Source organism: Pipistrellus hanaki (genome assembly GCF_964339955.1).
Source record: "Pipistrellus hanaki genome assembly, chromosome: 2".
Classification (NCBI taxonomy): domain Eukaryota; kingdom Metazoa; phylum Chordata; class Mammalia; order Chiroptera; family Vespertilionidae; genus Pipistrellus; species Pipistrellus hanaki.
This window is the reverse complement of record NC_140504.1, coordinates 117,379,270-117,398,505: the sequence shown is the minus strand read 5'-3', so window position 1 is coordinate 117,398,505 and position 19,236 is coordinate 117,379,270.

Sequence of the window (19,236 nt, the reverse complement as noted above, 5' to 3'; positions counted from 1 at the left end):
CAAGTCCCAGGTTACCTTTTCCTCATCTTCCTTCCTTTCTCCCAAATTTTAGTGGAAAAAAACTTGCATCCTGATATGCATTCACATTGTCTTTCTTTTCTATTTCCAATCTCCCAATTTTGTCCTTTTATAACTCACAAATATGAGAAACAAAGTTCTTGCAGTTGAGAAAATGGTCCACAGAAGTAAACTCCTGCATAACACAGCTGTGATGGGAAAGGGATTACTACTTACTGAAACCATGTTTTGAAGAAGTCAATTGAAATTCGAAAGCAAGCAACAGCTATGAGTGTCTCTGAACATAGGCAACTAATACAGAGGGTATTAATTCTGTTTTAAAGTTCTTGAGAACCCATCAAAAAAAAGAAGTATAGAAATTGTGACAATGTATTTTCCAAAGATGGCCACAACAATATTTCACATCCAAAACTATTTACTTACAATCAACTTTGACAACCCGCCCACAGAGATGTGGAGTCTGTTTCCAACCCTTAAATGTGGATAGGCTGGTGAAAGGGCTGGGTGTGACTTTGTAGAGTAGATGGTAAAGGATGACAAACCTTCCCCCTGGTTCTCTTGGACACTTGCTTCTAGAGGTCTGAGCTAGCATGTCAACCATCTATGTACTCAGAGGCCACCATTCTGGGACGAAGCCCTAACTAACCTATGAAGAGAGACCACATGGAGAGTCTGAGAGACTAACTGAGGTGAGAAATGCCTGGCCAGCCCAGCTGTTCCAGCTCCAGCCAATGTCTGACCGAAACCACAACCACCCAGCCAAGCCTTTCCTGAATTTCTGATCCATACAAACCATAAAATATAAGCCACTAACTTTGGGGATGATTTCTTACACAGCAATAGATAACTGATACAGAATTCCTTACATTTTCTCTTCCCTTTTAAAATTTTCTCTCACATCATCTTTCTTAAAATTGAGTATTGAATGGACTTAATGTTCACTCAAATAATTGTTTATTATAAAGGTATTTAGGTATGTATTATAGAGGTTAAGGGAGTCAGTCTGCTGGATCAGAATCTTAGCTACCATCTGTTAACCACATGACCCTGGGCAACTTACTGAATAGGGGGAAAATTGCGATTACTTCTCCTCTCAGCTGCATTTCAGCAGTCCTCCACTGTGTGAGAGTAAGTCTCTCTTAACTCCATGGGCAGATTTTGGTGGGTCTATAGAGCCAATCATGATCATCCCATCTTCATTGATTACCTCTAGCCTAACCTAATTGGTGTGAAACATTTTCCTGGCCACTAAGATTGGTTTGAAGCAACCCAGTCACAGCAAAACCAGTAGCTATTGTGGAAGTGGCTCATATTCCTAGATGTAAATGAGGAAACGTGTGGTCTTGGCGGATGAAAGCAGCCATCTTGTGATCTGACAGAAGCCACATAGAAAATGAAGCTGATGTAAATAGCAGGGGTCAGGCCAAAGTAATTACAGAGAAATTGAGCCAGAACCCTGGCCAAACCATACCTGATGCTCCCCTACCTCTGGACTTTTCAATTGTGAGCTGACAAATCTCTATTATCATTTAAGAAATTTGGGGCTGAGTTTTCTGTTACTTAAGCTTTACCTCTCTGTGCCTCACTCCCAGTATACAATATGGGGCTGATACAGTACCTTCTTCATTGAGATGTTATGGGGAACAAAGGCAATAATACATGTAAAGTATTTAGATCAATGCCTAGCACAAAGAAACAAGCATAAAACTAGGACTTGAAGTAATAGTTCTTATGAAACTATAAATTAAAAATAATTTCATAAATTAAATTCAAACAAGCAGAGGGACTGAAAGTATGTGGCAGTACTTGGTTAGATGATTCAGAATATGCTACTATTAATTTTCTTATAATGTCATAAAAATGAAAACGAATGTATAAAATCCTATAGACAACTCAGTAATCTCCTAGAATACATGCGATACCTTAACAGGAACCAAAATGTCATGTCAACTCCATACACATTCAGAGCATTCCTACTGAATGAATGAGGAGCATAACAAATATGATTAGAGGACTTTTCTAGGGAAAGTAAACCAGCTGACTATTTTGCTTTCTATCCTGAAATCCTTTAAATTAAAATGTCACCATTCACCACAAAAAAAAAGTCTAAAAAAAAATGAACTTTAAAAAAAATGGATTGAGCCTAGCCAAGGTGGCGCAGTGGTTGAGCATCAACCTATGAACCATTAGATCATGGTTCAATTCCTGGTCAGGATGCAAACCCAGGTTGTAGGCTTGATTCCCAGTAGGGAATGTGCAGAAGGTAGCCAATCAATGATTCTCTCTCATCATTGATGTTTCTATCTCTCTCTCCCTCTCACTTCCTCTCTAAAATCAAGAAAAAAATATATATATTTTAAAGCATTAAGAGAAAATTCAGTTTCCTAAAAATGGAAAAAGAGTTGTTAAAAATCCTTAAATAGAGTCTATTAACACCATTTGCTGTAGTGAGAGATATTGTCTCAGAAATGATACCAGTCCTTAAGATTTTTTGAATGCAGTTTCATAATAAGCCATTACATTCAGAGGACCACCTGACAAGCACAATTCAGCTAAACTCAGCTTAAACTCAATTACACATCCATGGTTCTACAGCAAAAAGTTATTCACATCCAGTAAATTGATTTTGTTAATTTTATTATCTGTGTGATATACTCTGAGGCTTGAACAGCTGGTAAATTTTGTAACTTACTATTTTTTTCCTTTAAAAAATATGTTTTTTATTGGTTTTTAAGAGAGAGAGAAAGGAAGAGGGATAAAGATATAGAAACATTAATGAGAGAGACATCAATAAGCTGCCTCCTGCATGCCCCGCTTCCCCCAGCCGGGGGATAGAGCCTACAATCTGGTCATGTGCTCTGACCAGGAATCCAACCAGTGATCTCAAAGTTCATGGGTCGGCACTCAACCATAATGGCTGGGCATAACTTAAATGTTTTTATTCTTATCTTCAAAACTTGATCCTACTGTGTTCTTCCCACCCCACCCCCCCCAACTATAGCTGTACTTATGTGAATTCTTTTGGTAAAAATTCACAGTTAAAGATAATTGTGATATACATTTTGCTTATATTTGGTAGGAGGCCAACCTCACCCATCACTCTTTTATCAACATAGCAACAGAAAAGAAGTCATTGGATCCAGGAGCATTTGACAAATCAGAAATGCTGACCTGGGGTATAGGTGAGATACTGTTTTGACAGTAAGTCCTAACATGAGCCCAAGCTGTGTGACCAGGAGATTCAGAAATGCACAGTTTAATGGACACAGAGAAAGCCTGTCCATTGGAAGAATATTTGCAGAGAGGGCTGAGACAGACTTAGGAAGACTATTATATTATATTATCACCAAGGGTCTCCTGGGATCCCTCACTCTCTCACGACCTTGGCACTAGTTGAATCTGGGCCTCTAAGAGGTGTCTGTCACTCTCATCTGAAGAGGGCAAAATGTTTAGAGGAAACTCTCTTTCTGGGTTTATTTTTTATACAGGCAATTCCCATAAATAGACTCCATCAAGGTACACCATGACAATGACTGAATTCTCTGCCTATTTCCTGGGTGGCAGCTATGCCTGTTCCAGTTATATGTTGCTGCATTAATCAACTACCCAGAATGTAATAACATAAAACTATAATGTTGTGGGTCAGGAATTTGAGCAGGATTCAGTTGAACAATTCTGCTCCTCATACTGTTGATCAGGGTCACCAGATGTTCAGCTATAAGGGAGTGAGAGATCCCAGGAGACCCTTGATCTGTGGTGCATGAGGAGGGTCTAAGAAGGCTTTACTCACATGTCCTGATAGAAATATTTGGAAGACTGAGCTCAGCTGGACCCTACTTCCACTCCATGCAGTCCCACAGCCTTTATCTGTGGTTTCTCCAAAAACAGTAAGTAGTTGGCCTTCTTACCTGGCAGCTCAGCCCTTTAAGAAGCTGAAATTCTCTCAAGGCTTAGGTCTAGAGCTATTATAGTTTTGATTCTACTATACTCAGTTTTGGGAACAGTCATAGGCCAGCCCAGATTCAAGGAGATAGGATGTGAGCTATACCTCTCAATAGAAAGAAATGGCAGCCACCACAATGTCCTTCCTCTGCTGAACAAACAAAGACCTGTGGATCCTAGCTCAAGGTTACCATTGGTGGAATGAAACCTGAACTGAGATCTTCCTCCTGGGAAGTAGGGGTGGCTGACCTTGACCAGATTCCATGTTTTAGAAGTCACATTCCCCTTCTGTGGACCTCAGAGGGGCACTCTGTGATCAGTTAGGTCCTTTCCTTGTGTTGCTTCTGTCATTCTTCACTGATCATCTGAATTTTCTCCAAGTTAAACAGATCAAAAGTCTCCTGTGATCTCTCACTCCCTTTTAGGCTTAATCAATTGAACAGGTCTCTGGCATCTTGGAAAAAGCTCCACAATACTAAAAAAAAAAAAAAAAAAAAAAAAAAAAAAAAAAAAAAAAGATGTAATGAGGTCTCATCAAAAAGGCAGATTCTTGACCACCAGGGGGGAAAAAGAAAGAAAAGGGAAATTCATGTTTGAGATAAACATAAATACTTGGTGAGCTTCTGCAGAGTGCTTCAAAGAAAGAATGCTATGACTAAATCAGAATCTGAACATAAAAGTTCAACAGATAACATGGTAATGCTTGCTTGGCAATCCCTTCTTCCTGATGGAAATGCCAACAGGCAAAGGCAGAGCCTCCTTTTCAAAATGGATTGTAAACACTAGGCTCTAGGCCCTACCAACATGCTGATTTGGAGATTATTTTATTACTATGTACTTTTCAAGGCTAAATTGGAAACATCTGTCTTCCTGAGAATTAACTTGAAAAAGATTACAGCTGAGGATGAGATGGCACAGTCCCTTTGAGTTGCCTCATGCTGAAGATGGGTGTACCTTAAAGATGTAGGAAGCTTCTTCTTTTTAGGATGGGTTTATTAATTTTAGAAAGAGAGGAAGGGAGAATAGAGAGAGAAACATCAATGTGAGAAAGAAACGTTGATTGGTTGCCGCTTTTATACGACCTAACTGGGAATCAAACCACAACCTTTTGGCATATGGGATGACAGTCCTACTTACTGAGCCACGAAGTCAGGGTATTGTGTGCCCCATTATTTTATAAACTATAATTAAAAACATTACAAATAGATAATGTGCAGGCTCCTCTTTATGAAACAAGTTAATTCTTTAGATTGCTTTTTCTTTTCATTTTTCCAAAAAGCATCTGGAACCAAATAACCCAGGTGCTACTGATATACATGTTCAAATTAATCATGTGCTATTCAAGCCATATCTAGATGGTCTGATTCCTCACTTGCTTGATTCTCATCACCTTGAACCACAGGAAGGCCTGTCTTTTTCCAGCATAGCCTTCTCCCATAGTCCCTAAAATCTTCATGGGAATTACATACATAACCGGATTGTTCGCTAAGCTTTCTCTCTAGTGGTCCTAAGCCAGCTAGCTATAGTCAAGACTGCTATCTGCAGCTCTAGGAACCCTGTGTTCCTGGACCCACTGCCCTCTCTTTCCTCCCATTGACTTGTTTCTCTGCCTTTCTCATGTTGCCTCCCCCACCCCAACTATCATTCATCTTGGAATCCCCTCACCTCCTAATGCCCACAAGTCTTCCACACCTCCAATCTCAGACCCTTGGGAAATGCTTCCTGGTCCTCATGACCAGCTCTTTCAGAGGGACCTTCAGAGTTGTTAAGCACCTAAGTTAGATATGATTGTTTTCTTCGTATGAAAGTCCTCTTCTTCCCAGTGTGCATAAGAGGTTGGGATAAGGTTACCGGAAGAGGAGCCACTGGTCAAGCATAGCCTCGCCACATACCTGGAACCACTGTAACTTGGTCAACCCAACAGTACTATTCAACCTGTCAATTCTGGAAGCTTTCTTTCTCATCTATTGTTGTTGTTCTCCCAGTGGCCAAGATGTCCTCTCAGAAATATGGCTTCTTTTAGAGACTCTGCAGTGAAGAATTAGACTCAAGTAAGAGGATCCCTGTTTTGAGCTCCATGTTTTGAAGAATTAGGCTTTGCCTTTATAGACATTCTCCATCTCATAGGGTGAGGGGTCTACAGAACTAGGAGAACTAGGAGAACTCAGAGACCTGGTCTTTCATGTTCCAGGAACCTGGGATTCTGGGATCCCTACCCAAAGGGCTCCAAGATCACTTCTAGAATCCTCACACCCTCTTACCTGGGGTCTGTCATTGCAAAGTCAGACTGTACCTCCAGTACATGCAGCCTAGACCTGGGAGGTAACAAGGAGCAATTGTTGGGGAGAGAGGTACTGTGGACAGAGCTTGGGTAGGGTGTTCACATGAATTTCTTGTAATGACAGATGGTGCAGCGTGTGCAAACAGAAGACAGGCAGAACACAGGCCAGGGGTTGGCTCTCCCACACTGTGGAGTTCAGAAGTGGAAATCTATGTTGTCTAAAAATTCTGAATTTGAACATGGTCTTCTAGGTAATCATGAATGTACATTTGTCAAAGTTGAAGGACATACTGTATTTGAATATATTGTAGTTCTGATAATTTATTAGATTGATTTATAACTTTAAAATATGTGAACATATGGTTGTGGGCTTTCATTTACTCTTTTGCCCTCGTTCTAGCCCATGTCCCTTGAACAGAACAGTATATGCCTGAAGTTTTTCTGTGGATAAGGCTTTATTTATTTCCTTTGTACTCCCAAATCACCACACATCAATGATAATCTGTTATAATTGTAATAGTATATATTATGCCACCTAAGATGATACCCCAAAATTATCTGGTTGGGAAATATGATCAAAAGCACCAGAGCACCTCTAGGGGTCAGTATTGCCTAACCCACCACTCCAGCCCAGTCAAGGGTCCCTAATAGTACTATATCCAGAAAACTTAAAAATGGAAATGTGATTATCCAGATCATCCAGAAGTTTTCCTCCCTCAGCCAGTGAAATTTTGACTCTTTCTGAGACTCATTTTTATAAGATGAAGCTCAGTGGAAAAGAAAGACTAAGGGTTAATCTGAGCATCACAATCCCACCCCTTCCATTTTTCCTCCACACCAGGGGATGCAGTATAGGAACCAGGCTGCATAGGGCTACAAAGGAGTCCCAGAAGGAAGAGATTCATTGAGCAATGATTCTCATTCACCCTTCAGGCACACTTCATGGATTCCTCTAAATCTGCCCCAGGTTTCATCAATGCTAGTTCCTCTGGGTGATGAAAGGCAATTAGAGGAATTGCCTTTCACCTCCATGCTTGGAGGAATCTACCCCAGAGACTGTCAGGGCTTTCTATCAGGAGATCCTATCGCTCCTGTGGAAGCTGGCATAAGAAATAACTTTGTGTCAGGCTGGTGTGCTCAGTGATTGAGCGTCAACCCAGGAACCAGGAGTTCACTGGTTCAATTCCTGGTCAGGGCACATGCCCAGGTTGCAGGCTAGATCCCCAGTGGGGGCATGCAGGAGGCGGCCAATCAATGTTCTCATCTATGTTTCAATATCTCTCTCTCTCTCTCTCTCTCTCTCTCTCTCTCTCTCTCTCTCAAATCAATAAAAATATATAAATATATATTTTAATAACAAAAACTTTGCCCATCAAGTTATGACCACCAGCCTCAATTAGCACCTTCACAGGCATGGAATCAAGTGAAAAAGAAGCAGCATTGACTAAGCATCTACCCCATGTCAGATTCAGGACTATTTTTCAATATCTCCTTTGGTTCTCACCGCAGCCATATGGCTAATATCTTCATATCTACCTGTAGCCAACTTTACAGATGAGGGACCAATGTTCAGAGAAATTGTGCCAGGATATTAAAATTATTAAAATGCAAGTTTTGCTTGAAGCATGAAGACAACACATATCCTATTCGAGAGAGAGAGACAGAGAGAGAGAGAGAGAGAGAGAGAGAGAGAGAGAGAGAGAGAGAGAGAGAGAGAGAGAGGAGAAACAGCAATTCAAATTTTTCAATATTGATTCATGACTCTTGGGTCCCTAAACTCCACAGAGAAAAGAAGGGCAGGTGGGCATTGACAAAGAGGGAGCATGGACAGACTGCTCAGTGTGTTGTGCCCTCCCCGCTCCCTGGGATGGGGTGGGAGTGGTTTCCTCACCTCAAGCCTAGGAAAAGGGCTTTAGTAGGGCCACTCAAAAGTATAACATGTATCCTCTGTAGCTTGGGGTACCCAGAGGACTGGTGTCTGACTCATGCCTGATAAGTCTAAAGGGGGCTCCTGAGCTGTGGGCAGAGGTAAGGAGAGACTGCTGCTGCACTGGTTTTGGTCTGAGCACCTAAATAAGTCATAATACAGGATGTGTGATGGGCAATGGATGGGCCATAAGACAAAGCTGGGAAGGGTTGTCTGAGTCCTGCTTTAAAGGACAACGGGACCCTTAATAGAAAGAGTAGGAGGGGTACACCCAGATGCCTGGGGACTGTGACAGGCTCACAAGAGACCAGCTATTACAGAGATGTATTCACCTATGTCCAGAGAAAGATGAGAGACCCAAGTTGAGACAGGCTCTCCCAAGAACTCATAAGAGAACCCTCCTAAAGAAATGCTCAGCTTCAAACAAGTCTGCCAATTGGAGAACATACCAATGCTAGTCCCTAGATCAGGCCAGTCAAGATGACCAGAAAAACTATGGGTTCTGCCCAATTGTTCATCCAGGACCAGGACCAGAGCTGGCCCTCTGCCAGTACCCAGGAGACACAAAATCAGCCTACTTCGGATTACCCTTCAAAATGGTCAGTGATTTTTCCCCAAGGTAAGGGAACATAGATTATTTTAATTTGTATATATACAGTCAATCAATTTTTTAACACTATATGCAAGGCATCATTTTATTTCTGTACATTTTTATAAGGTTATAAAATTTTAGAGCTGGAGAAAAAAGTCTATGGAAGCGAGAGCTGTCTCTGCCATTCCCTTGGCAAGCAAGATGTAAGGCGAGACTCTGAGTGTCAGGATCGAGCATTTGGCATGAATCCACTCTCCACAGTTTCATCCAGAAAACACAGCTGCATGAGGATAATGTGCAAAAGCAAGACCTATTGGAAGCATCCCTTAAGTGTTAACACATGCTGCATAAATGCAAAACTTGAGTTTCAGACACTATTGACCCAAAATCTAGAGTTTACCAGAGCAGAATCTAAAAACTACAAAAGAGTGATGTTTGCATCTTATGTATTGTATCTACTATCATATCAGCCAGATAACTTAAAATTTAAAAGACATATCACTGACTGAGCCTCTCCTCCCCAAATGCAACACTACATATAGTAGTCTTCCACATTCATTATTTTGCCATACACAGACTCAAATACTAAAGAATGAACTCAAATGTTTGTGTTTATATCTCTAGCCTCATGTCTCCAAATTGCCCTTTATATTCACACACACATTCTCTCTCTCTCTCTCTCTCTCTCTCTCTCTCTCTCTCTCTCTCTCTCTCTCTCTCTTTCTCTCTCTCTCTCCCTCTCTTTCTCCCCTACTGCCTCTACTTACCTAACCCTTCACAACCATCCACAGGTCAGCCATAGTAAATCTTTTCTATTTCTTAAAAGCATCATGCTCTCTTTGGTTTCTATATATTCTCCCCAAATCCTTGTCACCAGGAAGCCCCCCCTTAAACCCCGAGTCAGAATTAGGTACAAGCCCCATCACACACTCTGTGTCTACAATTAAATTGTCTACTTTTTTGTGTTTTCTCTAAACTAGCTATTTTCAGTGGGTGTGCTTTGGCATACTTGCATGCCACAAGAATTTTTAAAACATACAATACCTGACTATTTGGTCAGAGGCACTGACCTCTTTTCCCTTAAACTGTGAAAAAAAAAAAAAAAAAAGACAACAGCCACACTGTCTGGTGTTACTTAGTGGTTAGAGCATCAGTCCATGCACCAAAGGGTCTTGGGTTTGATTCTCTGTCAAGGGCACATAACTGGGTTGCAGGTTGGATTCCCCAGCCCTGGTCAGGGTGCGTGCAGAAGGCAACCAATTGATGAGTCTCTCTCACTTTGATGTTTCTCTCCCTCTCTTCTCCCGCCCTTTCTTCCTCTCTTCCACTTGATCTAAAAATCAATGGAAAAATATCCTTGGATAAGGATTAACAAAAAAAAAAGAAGAAGAAGAAAGAAAAGAAAAAAAAGATAATAGCCAACACAACAATTGTCAACTGGTGTGAATTTTTTTATCAAATTGGTAAAAAATATTTTTTTGTTGTTGTGACGCAGAATTTTAGTAATTAGTTTATGTGTGTCATGAGATGAAAAAGTTTGAAAATCACTGCTATAAACTATAATTTTCATTAAAGCAAGGAATTTGTCTTCCACTCACCAACTTAACACATAAATATTGATGATACTCTCTGGGCCACACTCAGCTTTGGTAAGAATACGACACCATCTATCTCCCTGTATGGAACACTGTAGATACATTCTAAAAACTGGTTGACTGGATGGATGGATGGATGGATGGATGGATGGATGGATGGATGGATATGGCAATTAGAAATATGTCAGTTAGGAATGTGCTTAGATGAAATAAAACCTAAACAGTGGCTTAAACAGAAAACAAATTTATTTGACTCACACAACAGGAAGTAATAGGTAGGTTGTCCAAGTTGGTAATGGTTCCACAGGGCTATCAGGAGATTTTTACCTTTCTATTCTCTATCCTTAGTGTGTTTTATGACAAACTCCTGGTACCTGTGATCTTATTTGGAAATAAGGTCTTTGCCAGTGCAATCAAGTTAAGATGAGGTCATAGTCTCCAATTGACTGGTTCCCTTATAAGAAGAGACACACACAGAGAGAGAGAGAATGCAATGTAACAATAGAGCAGAGATTGGACTGATGCTTCTAAAGTCAAGGCTCACCATGGACTGTAGGCAACACTAGAAGCTAGGAAAAGGCAAGAAAGAATTCTCCCTAGAGAGCATGGCCCTGTTGACACCTTGATTTTTAACTTCTAATCTCCAGAACTGTGAGGATAAATTTCCATTGTTGTTTTTTGAGCCAGCCAATTTGTGGTCACTTGTTATGGCAACCCTAGGACTCTAATACAGTATTTGACTTTTCTTCTCACAGTTACAGGAGGACAACTACATTTCTAGGAATCACATCTATGGTCTAGTCAGGATGAAAGGACAAGAAGCAAAAGTCTGATGGGCCATTCAAGTCTAGTCTACACTTTTAAGAAGCTTTATTAGAAGTCCAATCAGTGATATCAATGAACATCTCACTGACTAGGACTGTCAGCCAATCTAGTCACCCTTTACCTTCAAGGGAGTGTGGAAAAGTGAGTATATTTAGCTTTCAAGCTCTATAGTTGAGGAAGGCAAGGAGGACTGTAAATGACTGGGTTTGCCAATCCATGGTGACATAAATATATCAAGCATGTTCTGGACACCTGTACCACAGGTTTCTCCTCCCCCGTCCCCAATATATTTTTATTTAAGCAAATAAGTACTTCATTCATGAGAACAAGTGCTGTGGCACAGTTGGTTGGTTAGAACACTGCCGGGAAACAGGTATTTCATAAATGGTGACAGGCCTTCACCAGGGGGAGATGGGCCTGGAAGGAGCACTGCTTCAGGGAGAGCGCTTCCAGCAAGCGCCCACTCTCTGGGCCTCCTCCATGCCTGCGACTGCTCTTCACCTCCTGATGTAACTTGTAAGCAACCCTTGAGCCTAAACTAAGCTATTCATAGACCAGGTCAGGAGTACCTGCAACCCCTTAGTGTTTGGTTTCTACATTTGAAAGTCATGCAATTAGTAAATACATTCTCCTAAAAACCAACAATTCAAAGATTTTTAGAGAAGAAATGAAAAATCTCCCAATACCAGCACTCCACATCACCTGTCCCAGTCACATGTCCCTTAGCAGATGCAACCTCTACTAACAGTGTGTGTGTCTTTGCTTGCTCTCATTCACACGTATACATACCTACACCACACACACTCTCCACGCATCCCACACATACACAGTGTGTGTATTTCATAAATAGAATTACACTGCCACCCATTTGTTTTGATGTTACAGTAAGTCTTGGTATCCCTTATAAGGATTTTCTATTATTTAGTTAACCAGTCTTATACTGGCTGTACATTGTATAACAAGTGATGTAGAGCACAGACTCAGGCCAAGACTGCTTGAGGTCGCATTACATCACAATCCTGCCTCCTGCTAGCTGTAATATATTGAATACTAGCATGAATATATTGCTTCATCACCATTTGTGTCTCAGGTCCTTCATCTATAAATTGGGATAATAAAGCACTTACAAGGTTGCCATGGAGGACTGAGTTAATTTGTGTAAAGTGCTTAGAAAAGAACAGACCCAGAGAAGGCCTTGTAATAAGTATTGTAATAACATTATTTCTCATTTTTTATTATAATATTTTAGCAAATACTTGTAGATAGTCCTGTGTAAACATATACTTCTAGAGAATAGATTTCTAATCCTAGAAATGGAATTACTATATTAAAAAGCATGCACATTTTAATTTTGCTAGACCCTACTAAAATGTATCTTTAAAAAAAATGTGTGTGAAGAGAGTGCATTTATTTGTATCTGTACCAACACTGGATGTTACCTCCAAGTCTTAGGCAATCTATGGGTTGAAATGGAATTTGGATGTTTTATTCTGCACATCTCTGATTACAAGAAGGGATACATATCTTTTTTCAGGCTTTTTAGCCACGTCTCCCCTCCATTCCCCTCTTTCTTCTGTGAATCCACCCAACTATGGGTTTTGCGTAGTTTGTCCCTGGGTTACTTTTCTCTTTTCTTATTGATTTGCTTCCTACATATCATGGCTATGAACATTTAGTGATTATGTGTGTTACACAGATTTTCATCCAGTGAAGTGTTTGTGTATTTTAGTCTGTTATACAAAAGTATTAACTTTTTAGTGGTCAATTCTGACAGTCTTTTTTTTTTTTTTTTTTTTTTTTTTGGCATTTTGTGTCTTGCTTAGGAAGATATTTCCCACCACAACTTTATGGAAAACAGTCCTCATTACCTGAGGATAATTGGTACTAAGACAATAATTTTTTCTAAATTTGGGTTGAAATTTTATCAGGAAAAAATAAAATTAAATGTGTTTTCTATATTATATCTAGCAACATTTTTATTATAATTTCAACCATTTGCAAAGTGAACAAGAAATAAACCAGGCTTTTGGGAAAGAGGATAATTTTTCTGATAAAATTCTATGATTATATAATATAGTATCCTTCATTTTTTACAGCAGTCATTTTTACAAAAATATTTGTAGATGTCATAAATTCTCCCAAGGGTTTTTCTTAATCCTTTGATGCTTAAATCACTCCCTTTAGAAGAATCTATCCTGCTTTTCTTGTAATAGTTCTTTTCTTTCTTCATTCTTTAACTGGTCTCATGCTTTCAGAGCATCACACTGATGGCTTTGCACAAGATCTGGGCAGTGATCCACCATCATTATCATCAACTTCATGACAAATCCTACCTCTTTTGCCAGATTTGCACTGTCATTAATGCAGTCCCTTTGTTTTGGCATGATATTATCCAGTGTTTATAACACCAGAATATAATCAGAGAAATTTGGTATCTGGGACAGATGTCTGAGTAGAGCAAGATTTTATGAGGCCAATCTATTACTTAATATTTTCATGATGTGTATATTTTTGCTTTTTGTGTGACTCTATAATTTAAGGAACTCAGTTAATGAGGACTGGGATAATGAGCCTACTGTTCCATTTAATTCATCCAGTAAAGGTGAGGCACTGTATTAGTCAGGTTTCTCTCTCCTCCCCCCTCCCCCACCATATATCTATCTATCTATCTATCTATCTATCTATCTATCTACCTATCTATCTATCGTGTGTGTGTGTGATATTTATGGAATTGATATTGACTCGCTTGATGATGGAGGCTAAGTTCTATGATCTGCTTTCTGCAAACTGGAGACTCAAGAAAGACAGTGGTGTAAGCCTCAGTCCAAGGCAAGAAGACTGATATCCCAACTCAAGTAGTCAGACAGAAATAATGAATCATCTCCTCCTCCACCTTTTTTTTCTGTTCAAGCCCTCACAGACTGGGCGCGGCCCACCCACATTCAGGAAGGCATGCAATCTGCTTTACTGAATCCACTGATTCAGAAGCTAATCTCTTCTAGAAGCACTCTCATACATACCCAGAAATAATGTTTAACCAGATATCCGGGCGCCCCAGGGTCAGTCAATTTGACACAAAATTAACCATTACAGCACCTTTGATGGTTTTATCCTCTTTATCTACAGCATACTTTTCCTTTCTACTGAAGCAGCAGTTCATTCTGAACAACAGTCTCCTCTCTCCCACCCTATATCGACTCTCACACTCACACACATGTGCTAACACTTCCAGCCTGCTTTCTCCTAATATTTCCCATGAAAACTTAGAAACGTTATTTCAAAAAACATCGGAGATGCACAAAACTAAATACCCGTGAGAAAACACATCCTAGGCAGGGCATGAAGAAAGTTCAGATGTCAATTACATCACTCATCTGACAAACTGGTGGACTAGTCAATCTTGGAAGAAGATGAACCCTCGTCCTCTCAGCTCTAGCATTCCATAGATCAGCAACTGGCTGAGTCATGTTAGACCAAGCCCCCAATATCCTATGTCACACAACTGTATCTAAGCTGCAGATAATGCCACACCATGGAGAGGGAAGAGAGATGAAAAGGCCATGGTCCAAGCTCTCAAGGACCTTACATTGTAGTTGTGGAAATAATAAATAATACAGTAAATGTCGAGAGGGTCATTCCTGAGGCTGCTAAGGTAGGTGGTGGATTCCACACTGGGTTCCTCAGGGCCCAAGAGGCTCAATGGAGATTTCTATGGGCCACTATGAGAAGGATGGAACCCTAGGCTGCCTCTCATCTCCCCAAATTTTGACTGGAGCAGCTGCTTTTGTCATCTTGACATATTGGGTGTTTTTGAAAACTAGAGGTCCAGTGTACAAAATTCGTGCATGTGGGTGGGGGTGGGTCCCTCAGCCAAGCATGCACCCTCTCCAATCCAGGACCCCTCGGGGGATATTTGACTGCCGGTTTAGGCCCAATCCAGGGGGTCAGGCCTAAACCGGCAGTCAAATATCCCTCTCATAATCTGGGACCACTGGCTACTAACTACTCACCTGCCTGCCTGCCTGATCGCCCCTAACTGCTCCCCCTGCCAGACTGATCACCCCTAACCACCTCTGCTTGCTGACCTGATTGCCCCTAACTGCCCCCCCTCCCCTGCTGGCCTGGTCGCCCCACGCAGCCTGCTGTTCGGTCATTACTGTGATGGCATCCTGACCAATTTGCATATTACCCTTTTATTAGTATAGATGTTGTTTATAGAAAAGATTGTTTTAAAGATGAAAAACCTGTGATCTAGAGCAAAGATCAGCAAACTACAGCCTAGGGTCCAAATCTGGCCCATCCGCTATTTTTTGTTGTTGTTGTTGTTGTTGTTGTTAATCTTCAGAGATATTTTTCCATTTATTTATTTATTTGTTTGTTTGTTTGTTTGTTTTAGAGAGAGTAGAAGGGAGGGAGGGGGAGGAGAAAGAGAGAGAGAGAGAGAGAGAGAGAGAGAGAGAGAGAGAGGAGATGTGAGAGAGATACATGGATATGTTGTCTTCGGTACACACCCCAACTGGGGCTGGGGATGAAACGCACCACCTTCAGGACCCTTGCATGTGCCAGCCCATACTCTAACCACTTAGCACACCACCAGGGCCATCCACTATTTTTGTACATAAAATTAGTATACAGGAAGCCAGCCATGCTCATTCATGGAAAAGGTTGCCAACCCCTGATTTAGAGGAAAGAAATCTGGAGACAGACAAGCTCCCATAGCTGTGCTTCCAAGAAGGTAGTAAGTTATGATTTAAAGGCAGAGCAAGCCCCTAGGGGCCAAATCTTCCTCCCAATGGTCACCCACATTCACCATTTAAAGTTTTGATGCTTCAGCCACCTGCAGCAGTGCCAATACTGCCTCTCCAGAACGCCGGGGGAGTAGCTTCCATCTTCTCTCCCTTTCACTGAGTGCTGCCTCACAGAGGACTTACTATGAGGAAGTGAAGCTTATGCCTCAGGGCCCCTGTCAAGGCTGGTATCTAATTTTGTAATTTTTACTTTAAAAGAGCTTCCAAAAAATGGGATCTGCTCCCAATTCTATTTAATATGTTCCAGGGAGTACCTTCTTGCCTGGCAGAGCCTTTTGCCTTTAACTCCTTTAGGCCTCCTGAGTTCAGGAACAATGAACTCAGCTCTCCACCTGCAGCCTCCATAGGGCAACTAGGCTTCTTATCAGGGAAGGGGAATCATTCTCCAGTCGACATTTGAACCAGGCAAATGTGATGGTTAATGTTATGTGTCAGCTTGGCTGGGGCATGGTGCCCACATACATGGTCAAATATTATTCTGGATGCTTCTGTGAGGGTGTTTTTGGATGAGATTTAACATATAAATTAGTAGACGGAATAAAGCAGATTACTCTCTATAATGTGGGTGGGCCTCATCTAATGAATCAAAGGCCTGAATTAAACAAAAAGACTGACCTCCCACCTGCAAGAAGGAATTCTACTAGCAGGTGGCCTCCTGACTCAGAAGGCAACCCTGGCTCTTCCCCAAGTCTCCAGCCTGCTAGTCCACCCTATGGATTCCAGACTTGCCTATACAATCACATTAGCCAATTCCTTACAAGTTCTCTCTCTCTCTCTCTCTCTCTCTCTCTCTCTCTCTCTCTCTCTCTCTCTTTCTCTCTCTCTCCCCCATATACTGTATTTTCCGTGAATAAGATGCCTCCATGTATAAGACACCCCCCTCTTTTCCAACCCCAAATTAAGAAATCAATCTTTTAAACATTTTGCTGGTTTTCCTCTTACGGACTTTTTCTTTTTTTGGCATTTTAAGGGGTTGTTCTTCCTGTTTTCTCCACTGTCTGATCATACACTCAGTGGCAGGAGGTCCAAATTGTCTCTCTGCAGCTCTATTTCCATGATCTTTTGCATAGCTGATTACATTCAGTTTGAATTTTGCAGAGTAAGACAATTGCTTACCTGTATTTATCTTTTTTTTTTTCTTTTTACATCTTTATCGGCTCAGAACACTTGGTCCCTGTTGCATCTGCACACTCTCTACTTCCACCTCCAATTACAGCATCAGCTGACATCACTAACAATAAAGCTCATGATTGGAGGAAGCCTGTTTGACAAGTCTGGGCAGCTATGCATCCACTAGGCTCCCTCCTGGGCTGACTTCAGTGTAGAAGACACCCCTCGATTTTCAGTCTAATGATTTTAGAAAAAATAACGTTCTATACATGGAAAAATATGGTATATTATATATATATATATATATATATATATATATATATATATATATATATATCAGTAATTCAGTTCTTCAGTTCCCACAGGTTCAATATGGACAAAAGTGTGGGAAGTCCAGATACATCCTCCAATCTGGCTTTGCAGGACTACTAGTAAACACATTGAGGGGCAGTGGGCACTGGTTTTGTTGCTATTAACAAAATCAATTTTTGTAATACCTTATTTGGGCCCCTTGAACCTTTTCTTTATCATTAGGGAGGGGAGAGGGACAAGCAGGTGGCATTTTTAACCTTAGGGATTTATTATAATTGATTTCAAAAAAGATCTGAAATTACATAGAAAATGATATAAATGACAGGAGTCTGTAGTCTTTTTTTCCAAAGAGAACTGAATTTCATACAGGAATGAATTTTATTGGAGTTCTACTTTTGTGCTTTATAGCTTTGTGAATTTTCCATACATTCTTTGATTAGTAGGTATTATATTAGAAAAATACATTTTAAATACAAACTTACTGTGCTTCACCACTTCCTCCCTAAATCATTGTTATCCTTCCCTTGTGTTTGATATTAAGTGGCTAGCATTCTAATCTAAAGCTTAAGTCCAACCTCCTTGTTTTTGCAGATTCTTTTGTTCATGTATTGATTCATTCAACACATTTGTACTCAACACCTCTGTGCTGGTGGGTTCCAGGCACCAAGCCAGAGCAGGTGCGCGGCCTCCTGGAGTCAGCCTGACTGAGCTCATATCCCAGGCTGCATCTCATTAGTTGTCCAAGTTCTGTCAAGTTACTTAGTCTCTCTGTGCCTTGGTTTTTGATTTTGGTGTCATGTTTGTTTAAGTACAGCAGGACAACTCACAGATGAAATGAGTTGGCAAGTGAAGCATTTAGGCAGGGCAACCCTGGGTGAAACTCTCAGTGCGCATCAGCTGTTATCACTAATAATACAGGAAACTGCTTTGGTGGGGGAGGTGGAAGGAGTTTCTGTTGGTTTCAGTTTGGGAGTGAGAGGAGAAGTAGTCAAGCTGTCATTTTGAGGGAAGCAAAGCAGATGTGGAGAAAGAGGGAAGTTAGAGGGCTAGGGGGTAGTGATTGGGATCCATGCTTCTGAAGTGGCACCAGGCTGGGGGGCGGTGGGGAGCTATGGCATCCTGCAGGACATGGGGGTCGGAACAGAGAGAAAGACTTGGATTAATCCAGGCTGGGTTTCATCTGGGTGTGATGAAAGGACATTGGAATCACAGACATGGCAAGAGAGTGGGCGATGAGACAGGCAGAAGAAGCAGATGGCAGGAGCATTGCACCCCGCCTGCTCCTGCAGAGGACACCAGACTGTCTCATAACCAGAATCAGCCACCCCGCCAGCTCAGGGCACAGGGAAGGCAGCATTACTTTCATTTCTCCCACATGCCTGGTGATTGGCAGGAACTCAGCATCTCCCACGTGCAGCATCCTGCCAACCTCTCAGCATTGTCCAAACCCCCACGTGCTTATTAGTGTCTCCAAAGCCACTCCCATCCAGTCACATGAAGCAAAACTGAGACAGATGCTCTTGGGGCTGAGGCAACCACCACTGTGCCCAGAAACAGCTGCTCCAGAATTAGCTGCCTGGCCAGGCAGTGAGGACCACGGGAACTACAATTAAGTATTCATCTTGTCTGGTTCAAAAAAAAAATCAATAGTGCTGCTGTGAGCTTCAAGACAGCGATTCTTCAAGGCAGCAAAATCCCACTTTCCTAGGATATGTCTACCCAGGAAGCTCCACACCTGGACCATCCCAGGTTCCCAAGGCCCCACTGCAAGCACACACCCCATATCAGGCAGATGGGTATCAGCAGCCAAACGGCTTCGGAAACTC